Here is a 10,989-nt window from a genome sequence, read left to right on the forward strand (position 1 = left end):
GTACGGACCTTACTTCCCCGTGGGGCCGTCACCACCTCTATCGATCTTACCGACGCCTATTATCATGTCCCAGTAGCTCGAAACTTCTCTCCTTATCTAGGCTTCCGTCTCGGCAAGAGAGCCTTCGCATTCAAAGTCATGCCCTTCGGTCTCAGCATTGCCCCCAGGGTATTCACGAAACTGGGGGAGACGGTGCTCGAGCAACTCAGACACCAAGGGATACAAATCGTCGCCTATCTGGACGATTGGCTCATTTGGGCCCAGTCGCACCAGGAATGCAAAAGAGCTACGTCGAAGGTACTCCATTTTCTCTCCAAACTGGGCTTCCAAGTCAACCTCCGGAAGTCCCGCCTACAACCATCAAGCCTCTTCGAATGGTTAGGCATCCGTTGGGACCTCTCAAAGCACAAGCTCTCCCTTCCTCCCAAGAAGGTGAGGGAGATAGCTTCCAAGGTCAGGAACTTTCTCAAACACAAACAGGTGTCCAGAAGAGCTTTAGAACGAGTCCTCGGCCTACTCCAGTTTGCCTCACTGACCGATCTCCTATTAAAAGCCAAACTCAAAGACATCAATCGAGTTTGGAGAAAGAGGGCGACAATACCTTTAAGAGACAAGACCTCGAAGATCCCCTCTGTCTTGAAAATGAGACTACGACCATGGTCCGATCGGAGGAACCTCTCCAAGTCAGTTCCTCTACAGTTCCCCTCTCCACAAGTGACAATTCATACCGACGCGTCTCTGAGTGGTTGGGGGGGTTACTCCCAACATCAGATGTGTCAGGGCTCTTGGTCACCCGCCATGAGACAGTTCCATATCAATGTTCTCGAAGCCATGGCGGTGTTCTTGACCCTGAAGAGAATCTCCCCTCCGAGGTCGACCCACATCAGAGTAGTCTCAGACAGTACGGCCGTAGTCCACTGCCTCAACAGGGGGGGGTCCAAATCACCCAACCTGAATCAGATCCTAGTCACTATCTTCACCTTGGCAGCCGACAAAGACTGGTTCCTGTCAGCAACTCACCTAGCAGGAGTCCAGAATGTGATAGCAGACGCATTATCCAGGACGAGCCCACTGGAATCGGAGTGGTCCCTGGACATGCACTCCTTCCGGTGGATACTCAGGCTGGTTCCAGGTCTCCAGGTAGATCTATTCGCGACCCGACTCAATCACAAACTCCCGTGTTATGTGACACCGAACCTGGACCCTCAGGCTTATGCCATGGACGCATTAACCCTGGATTGGAACCATTGGCAGAAGATCTTCTTATTCCCTCCAGTGAATCTTCTACTGAAAGTCTTGCACAAACTCCGCTCCTTCAACGGGGTAGTAGCTTTAGTGGCACCTCACTGGCCAAAGAGCAGTTGGTTTCCTCTCCTCCTCGAGTTGAAACTCCGTCCCTTCCGGATCCCATTCCCCAAACTGACCCAGGTGGTCCAAACACGGACTGTGTCAGATTCCTCAAGGATAGCCAAAACCCTAACTTTGTGGATTTCATGAAGTTTGCGGCACGTAGGGACGCAAACATCGACCCAGATAATGTCCTCTTTATAGAATCAGACAAAAGGGACTCAACGATTCGCCAATATGATTCGGCGGTTAAGAAACTAGCGGATTTCTTAAGGACTTCAGACCATTCGGTTATGACTCCTAATTTAGCCATCTCCTTCTTTAGGTCCATTTTTGACAAAGGCCTAGCAGCTAGCACTATAACCACCATTAAGTCAGCTCTGAGGAAAGTCTTCCTGGTTGGGTTTAACATTAACCTGGCGGAGTCTTATTTCTCATCTATTCCAAAAGCATGTGCTAGGCTTCGACCTTCGGTCCGTCCTCAAAAGGTCTCTTGGTCTCTAAATGATGTCCTCAAACTGGCCTCCGACACGGACAACGAATCCTGCTCTTATATCACTCTTCTTAGGAAGACTTTATTTCTAACAGCTTTGGCCTCGGGTTCCAGAATCTCAGAACTAGCAGCTCTCTCACGAAACTCAGAGAACATGGATTTCCTCCCTTCAGGTGAGGTACTTCTTTCACCAGACAGGGCGTTCCTAGCTAAGAACGAGGACCCCCAAAATAGGTGGTCCCCTTGGAAGATTATTCCTCTTCTCCAAGATACTTCTCTATGTCCGGTCACCACTCTCAGGGCCTTTTTAGCCAGGACTGCTACCCAATCGTCTGGCCCCTTGTTTATCAGAGAACAAGGAGGTACCATTTCCATACGTGGCATTAGGCAACAGATCCTATACTTCATTAAACAAGCCAATCCGGGTTCATTTCCCCATGCTCATGATATCCGATCGATAGCTACCTCCATCAACTATTTCCAGAATATGGACTTTGATAACCTTAAGAAGTACACGGGTTGGAAATCTCCTATGGTCTTCAAACGCCACTATCTAAAGAACTTACAGGCTCTTAAATATCCAACGGTTGCAGCTGGGAGCCTTATCTCTCCCCATTGATCTTTTGTTCTTCCTTTCATCCATCTCTTCTCTTCTCCCTCCTACCCGCCACTCGCACCACGACGCCGCTTCCTTGGTGGTTCGTTAGCCCTAAGTGTATTACATATTACAGTAGGTTAATATGATTGTAACTATTATTGTTTTCCCTTGTTATTAAGTTGGGATATTCTTAGCCATGTCAGTTTTGTTGCATGTTTTCCTCTGATACTCAGAGGTTTCCTTGTTATCACTATGCCCTGTGGCTAGTTTATATTTTATGCCTACTTACCTGAATTATATATGATTTTCTTTACATGGTGTTGTTTCTCTCCCCTTATTAAATTAGTAGTTATTGTTGGGCTTGGAAGGCATTCTCTGGTACATTTTCGCCCGGCGCCACAGGTTCGACCCAGAAAAGGGATTTTGACGAAGGAAAAATCTATTTCTGGGGAGAGACCTGTGGCGCCCGGCGAAACCCTTCCCCTTATTTTACACGATCCCACCCTTTCCTTTCCAAGCCATCATGGTCAATACAGAAGGATGTTGTTCAGATGGCGCTCGCGTCGTGGCGTGGGTGGTGCGGCGATGGGGATGTGTCTAGGGCCTCTGTATCGGCCCATCCCTTTGGCGAAGGAATTAACTAAATGGAAGACAACCTGTGAATAGTGGATTTCACGCGCCTTTGCTTTATACACGACACCCAAAAGGTGCTCGCGCGAGGGTTGTAACCTCAGCATTCCATGCTTTTATCTTTCTCTGGTATAATTGGAAGGTTTTTATCAGAAAAGGTATACAAGAAGGACTTTTCGCCGGGCGCCACAGGTCTCTCCCCAGAAATAGATTTTTCCTTCGTCAAAATCCCTTTATTAACTTGCTCAGAAGCCTCAAATTCTTTAAAGTTTGTAATGGTTTATCAGATTTGAGAATTTTGTATAAATGATCTTGTTTAAATAACATATTTCAATGTTTAGGAATCTTACATTGTGGGAGGTTATAATGCCAAATATACAGGTTTTGTTTTTATAATTTCAATTTCTAGCAAAGTTTTATGCACTTGTGTCAATGACAAAAACATCAAATTTGTTATGATCTGTGTAATGTAAGTAGTGAAAAGTATGTAATGTAAAAGGATTGTGATTTATTGGGCTCCAGATATTTTTATGCTCTTTTTGAAGTAAATATATAATTAGTGGTAGGCTAACTATTATTTCTAAATTTTTCATAAAACTTCAAGTTCAAGTGTAATTAAAATATTAAAGATGCATGATGAGTGTACAGTACTTACCGCAAATGTTTGGTACGACAGTCATTTTGAAGTCTTGCATTTCAGAGCTTTCTATTATGGCAAGATACCTAGGCTCTCTGAAAAGGTGCACAGCTCGGTTCATAAATTCCATCTTGTTTCTTGGCTTGTGTCATTTGTGCCCATGACATAAAGAAGGGATAAATAACACTTTAATCATTTTTAGATGAATTGTGTAATAAGTTCCTGAATATTTTGTCATTGTCATGAAAGGTGTCCAGATGTGTGTGTATGTGTTTGTCTTGTTTAAAATGTGTGAAAACTGATGTATAGGTTTATAAATTGTTGATAAATAATCTTTCGGGTTAGTGAGTTTTAAGAGTGGAATTTCCCGGGTTTATAGCAAAGATTTTATTTTCTTACATTGGTCATGGTATGAAAGTTCCATTTCCCTAAAATTGCTTTATTAATGTATCCTCATAACCTGTGTTTTAAAGATGCCTTGATTTCTGGGTAGGTTTTTTTGTTAATGCAATACTGATGTGCAGAAATAGTCCTAAAATAATTGGCTTAACTCATATTTTTAATCTCTTGTCTATCTGTATGGTTAGATATCTTTACAATGTATAGAAATTATAAAGTTATTAGATTATTGACTGAATCGTGGGCAGGTTCATATCTAACCTTTTTGTGCAGCCATTTTAACTTTAGTTTCTTTATTAGATAGCCAGGCCTTTTTGGCCAGTTTTTCTTCCAATTAATTAGATAATTGATATAAATATATCTTATTTGAAACGAGTGTGAACTTTCATTAGAGTTGTAATGATTAAAATACTTCAAACCCTGAACATGGATTGATACCAAACCATGCTCATTATTTATCAAGACAAATTTACAAATCGTCATATTAAAAGAGGGTAGGCTACAATTTGAAATTTTACAGTAAAATATTAAGTTTGTTTATTTATGCTTTTAAGGTTTCAATCTTACTGAAAACAAAGTACCCACGACTGGTGTTGTGAGTAATTATTTCTGTGCCCACACCCTTCAAGGATACAATTAGTTTAATTGTTTGCCCTGAAGGGATCATGAAAGTTCACTTGAGCTAGAGTAGTTTTTGTTTTAAATTGAAAAGTATAAGATTAGATTAAAAAAATGATTGATGGAGCTGCAAAAGTAATGAAATTGAAATATGAGAAATTGGATATTGCATAAAACACACACACACACACACACACACACACTCTCTCTCTCTCTCTCTCTCTCTCTCTCTCTCTCTCTCTCTCTCTCTCTCTCTCTCTCTCTCTCTCTCTCTCTCTCTTTTAGAGGTTAGTGCCATCAGTGCATGATTCTCTTTAGGCATTACTTAAGATTTTTGGCAGGATTCCTTCAGGCGCTACAGTAACTTCACAAGATTTATAGCCTTCAGCTTTACCTCCTGTACTACCTTCATTGCTGTAGAAGTTCTTATAAATTTTACTTTAAAGTGTACCAGTAGGCTTATTTTCTTGGTTGCACTTAGGTGCTCAATTACCTCACAGGCCAAAGCGCTTGGCTATACAGTATTCCTAAATTAAACAATCAAATCTCTCTCTAAAAGGAAACACTAGTCCCAGAATTCTCCTTTAGTTAATATCTTTTTCTATTGGTAATGAGACCAATTGTTTTCAACCCATTTTTACTCGCACATCAGTATAGCAAAGAGATTAAAACCCAGTATATTTTTACTCTTGATTTTATTGTCTCATTAAATTGAGATGAGAATTTGCAAATATTGAAAGTTGGGACTTTTTGGTGTGAAAGTGTTATGAATTTCAATGCAAGGAATTTGGGATTGCTCTGCTAGTATTGAGTGATTGGTGTGAGATTCTTATGGTGAAGTTAAGGTGTTCTTTTGTCTAATAGATCATGTCCCAAGGTATATAAGGGCAGTTAAATTTTTGGCCAGTGTTTCTTTTAAGAAGTTGGACAGAAAGAATTTTAGTTACAGCTTTATTTTTTGTGTAGATAGGTAAGAATTAGGATTGCAGGATTTTTTCGTGCAGAATTAAGTAGGATTAGCATTGTAATTTATGTAGTGTAGCTTTTGAAGAAGTTTCATTTAACTAAATGAAAGGTGCAAAATATCCTCTATCCCTCAGTAAGTACACCACAGTCAGTCAGCCCATTGGCTAGCTTCAAACTCGAGTTTCTTCTAAAGAGTATTTTCAAAGTGTAAAATCATGAGCTTCAGTAAGCAGAGCATATAAAAAATATTGGTATTTCAAGTATTTAAAATGATCCATGTTATAATTTGAAAATGTATTAGAGTAAAAAAAACGAAGTTTTAGTATATGCTTAAATATTATAGATTTTTCAATATTAATCTTACCCGATGATCATGTAGCTGTCAACTCCGTTGCCCGACAGAAATCTACGGTCGGGATACGCCAGCGATCGCTATACAGGTGGGGGTGTACTCACCAGCGCCATCTGTGGTCAGGTACTCCAGTACTTCTTGTCAACAAGACCTCAATTTTTCCTCTGTCGTGCCACCGGCAAGACCTACATGGATACGCTGTTGATTTTGGAGTCTTTTGTTCACGATTTGGTGAAGTATTTGCTCTGAAATTTAGCCTTCGCTGTACAGGAAGCTTTAGCCTTAGCTTAGCAAGCTTTTGGTATTAATTTGATTCATTGGTTAACGATCTTTGCTTTACTTTGGAATTCCCCCTTTGACTACTTCTAAAATTCAAGATGTCTGACCATTCCCAAGTTCCTAAATACAGGTGATGTAGTGTTAGGACTTGTAATAGGCGTCTTCCGAAGGCCTCTGTTGATCCTCACACCGTATGTTCCAATTGTAGGGGAAAATCCTGTCAATTGGAAGATCGATGTGGGGAATGTGCTGGGCTTTCGGAATTCGATTTTAATGAATTCCTCAGATATACTCGTAGGTTAGAGAAGGAGAGAGATAGGAGGAGTTCTTCTCGCTCTTTGGATATTTCCTCTCCCCATGCCCCTCAACCTTTTCCTTCCCCTGTGGTGGTGACCCCCGAACCTGCTACGAGTGCTCAGCCTGCAATGGCTGATATGTTGCGTGCCATTCAGGCTCTCGGTGATAAGGTGGAGTCGTTGGTTAGTGACCGCAATCAGCTCTTGGCAGATGTCAGAGAGCTGAAAGCGAAGAGTGCAGTGGGAAGTGTTAGTGCAAGTGCTGTGCATAGTGTCAGTGTCAGTGTTGCGCATGAGGATACATCTGTGCGTGCCAGTCGTCCTCCCAGTCCGGGACCTCTTGCAAGCTCCCAAGCCCAGGGGAGAAGCAATGTCGAAGGACCAAAGGGTTCGGCAGGCCTTGATCGGCGCACAGATGTATCCTCAGTGGTTGCGGACGTATCTGCTAAGGATCGTCCCTTCCACTCCCAGACGAATGAGCCCTTACATTCCTCGTCTGTGGAAGAGGTTTCCAGGAGGAAACGGTGGACTAAGGTCTCACGACCGCTCAAGCGTAAAGTCCCTTCAGAGCTAGTCCAACGGCCCAGGTGTAGCCACTGGGTCAGTTCGGACTCGCCGCAGTCATCTGATGACTGCACACCTCCCAAGAGAGGTAGAGTGGTCCCTCAACAGGCCTCTGCTCCAACCACAGTAGACCCTAAGTGGTCCATGCTGCAGACTATGCAGTCTCAGCTTGCGGCTTTTATGCAGGAGTATCAGGCAGAGAAGGTTAACACCCCTCCTCCTGTGAGAGCTCCTCCACCGTTGCGCAGTCCTCACTACCAGACGCATGTTCGTGCTGCACCCTCTGCTTACATGCGTGAGCTGCCGCATCGGGAGTTGCCGGGTTCCAGCACTATGCGGCATTCTCCTCAGCCCATGCAGCATGCTCTGCAGACCTTACAGCATGCTCCGCATTCCATGCAGCATGAGCCGCATTCCATGCAGCATGAGCCTCATACCATGCAGCATGAGCCTCATCCCATGCAGCATGAGCCGCATGCCATGCAGCATGAGCCGCATGCCATGCAGCATGAGCCGCATACCATGCAGCATGAGCCGCATCCCATGCAGCATGAGCCGCATGCCATGCAGCATGAGCCGCATGCCTTACAGCATGCTCTGCATACCACACCGCATGCTCCTCAGCCCACCGCAGACCCTCCCTCACACCGGCCCTCTGCTTTTGTTGTTGCCAGCTCACAGTCTGTCCAGCAGAGGCATGATGATGGATCCGCAGGTACGCATGCACCCGTTCTGCAGGATTCAGCCGTTCAGCTTGCTGCTCTGCCTTTGCCTCTTACAACTCAACTGTCGGGTGAGGAGGCTTCTGAGGATGAAGCTGCTCATCTAGATGATCCTCATTCTGATGTTGAAGGACACAAGTCTTCGCCACCCTCCTTAGACTTCCGCAAAGTCCTTGCTTTGTTCAGAGAGTTGTACCCTGAACACTTTGTGTCTGCAACCCCTCGTTCTCCTCCCTCCGAGTTTGCTCTGGGCATGCAGTCTACTGCGCCTGCCTTCACCAAGCTTGTTCTTGCCAGATCATCAAGGAGAGCTTTGAGGGTTATGGGGGATTGGTTGCAGTCCAAGAAGCAACTGGGAAGGACCTCTTTTGTGTTTCCTCCTCCCAAGCTGGCTTCTAAGTCGGGCGTCTGGTATGCCACGGGAGAGGAACCTGGCTTGGGGGTTCCTGCCTCTGCCCAGGCCGACTTCTCAAGTCTGGTTGACTCTCCCCGCAGGTTGGCTATGAGACGTTCGAAGATCTGCTGGTCCTCTTCAGATCTTGATCACATGTTAAGGGGAGTCTTTCGTGCCTTCGAGATATTCAACTTCCTCGATTGGTGTCTGGGAGCCTTAAGCAGGAAGACTGCCCCTTCTGACAAGGACTCAGCCATGCTGATCATGTCCAGCATGGACAAGGCAATACGGGATGGGTCTGGCGAGCTTGCGGCTTCTTATGTATCAGGGGTCCTCAAGAAAAGAGAACATCTGTGCTCCTTCTTATCTGCTGGTATCACCCCTTGCCAGAGGTCAGAGTTACTTTTTGCTCCTCTGTCCAAGTGTCTGTTTCCGGAGGAGTTAATTAAGTGGATGGCTGCCTCTCTTCTCCAGAAGGATACGCATGACCTCATGGCTTCTTCTGCACGTAAGGCTAAGACCTTACCTTCCGTGACTAAACCTTACCGCCCTCTAGCAGTTGATACACCTGCTTCCAGGTTCATCCCGCCCTTTCGTGGCAGAACCTCCAGCAGAGGAGGTTCCCGTGCAGACAGTCACCGTGGCAAGTCCAAGAAGGGTTCCAAGTCCACAAGAGGCAAGTTTTGACTGCCCTCCTCTCCAGACAGCTGTAGGAGCCAGACTCAAGACCTTCTGGCAAGCTTGGGAGAGCAGAGGTGCAGACGCTCAGTCTGTGAAGTGGCTGAGGGAGGGATACAGAATTCCGTTCTGCCGCAATCCCCCTCTAGCTACATCTCCCATCAACCTCTCTCCCAACTACAAGGAGAAGGACAAGAGGCTAGCGTTGCAACAAGAGGTGTCGCTCTTGCTACAAAAGGAGGCAGTGGTCATAGTCCGGAACCATCAATCCCCGGGCTTTTACAACCGTCTCTTCCTGGTAGCCAAGAAGACAGGAGGTTGGGGACCGGTGCTGGACGTCAGTGCGCTCAATGCTTATGTCACCAAGCAGACGTTCACTATGGAGACGACGAAGTCGGTCCTAGCAGCGGTCAGGCAGGAGGACTGGATGGTCTCGTTAGACCTGAAAGACGCATACTTTCACGTCCCCATCCATCCAGACTCCCAACCTTTCCTGAGATTCGTCTATGGAAAGGTTGTGTACCAGTTCCAAGCCCTGTGCTTTGGCCTAAGCACGGCACCTCTTGTGTTTACGCGACTGATGAGGAATATTGCGAAATTCCTTCACTTGGCAGACATCAGAGCCTCCCTCTATTTAGACGACTGGCTTTTAAGAGCTCCCACAAGTCGTCGCTGTCTGGAGAATCTCAGATGGACTATGGATCTGACCAAGGAACTGGGCCTCCTGGTCAATTTAGAGAAGTCCCAGCTCGTCCCATCCCAGACCATTGTTTACCTGGGTATGGAGATTCAGAGTCGAGCTTTTCGGGCTTTTCCGTCGGCCCCAAGGATCAACCAAGCCCTAGAGTGCATCCTGAGCATGCTGAGAAGGAGCCGATGCTCAGTAAGGCAGTGGATGAGTCTAACAGGGACACTGTCATCGCTGGCCCTGTTCATCGAGTTAGGGAGACTCCACCTCCGCCCCCTTCAGTATCATCTGGCTGCTCACTGGATTAAGGACATGACGCTAGAGACGGTCTCAATTCCTGTTTCCGAAGAGATGAGGTCTACTCTAACGTGGTGGAAGAACAGCATTCTTCTCAAGGAAGGTCTTTCGTTAGCTGTTCAGACCCCCGACCACCATCTCTTCTCGGACGCATCAGACTCGGGCTGGGGTGCGACATTGGACGGACAGGAATGCTCGGGAACATGGAATCAGGAGCAAAGGACACTCCACATCAATTGCAAGGAGTTGTTGGCGGTTCATCTGGCCTTAATGAACTTCAAGTCCCTCCAGCTAAACAAGGTGGTGGAGGTGAACTCCGACAACACCACAGCCTTGGCTTACATCTCCAAGCAGGGGGGGACTCATTCGAGGAAGTTGTTCGAGATCGCAAGGGACCTCCTCATTTGGTCAAAAGATCGAAGGCTCACGCTGGTAACGAGGTTCATTCAGGGCGATATGAATGTCATGGCAGATCGCCTCAGCCGGAAGGGTCAGGTCATCCCCACAGAGTGGACCCTTCACAAGAATGTTTGCAGCAGACTTTGGTCCCTGTGGGGTCAGCCAACCATAGATTTGTTCGCTACCTCGATGACCAAGAGGCTCCCATTGTATTGTTCTCCGATTCCAGACCCGGCAGCAGTTCACGTGGATGCTTTTCTGCTGGATTGGTCCCATCTCGACCTGTATGCATTCCCGCCGTTCAAGATTGTCAACAGGGTACTTCAGAAATTCGCCTCTCACAAAGGGACACGGCTGACGTTGGTTGCTCCCCTCTGGCCCGCGAGAGAATGGTTCACAGAGGTACTGCAATGGCTGGTCGACGTTCCCAGGACTCTCCCTCTAAGAGTGGACCTTCTGCGTCAACCTCACGTAAAGAAGGTACACCCAAGCCTCCACGCTCTTCGTCTGACTGCCTTCAGACTATCGAAAGACTCTCAAGAGCTAGAGGCTTTTCGAAGGAGGCAGCCAGAGCGATTGCTAGAGCTAGGAGGACATCCACTCTCAGAGTCTATCAATCTAAATGGGAAGTC

Source organism: Palaemon carinicauda, chromosome 23 (assembly GCF_036898095.1).
Source record: "Palaemon carinicauda isolate YSFRI2023 chromosome 23, ASM3689809v2, whole genome shotgun sequence".
NCBI classification, from domain to species: Eukaryota; Metazoa; Arthropoda; class Malacostraca; order Decapoda; family Palaemonidae; genus Palaemon; species Palaemon carinicauda.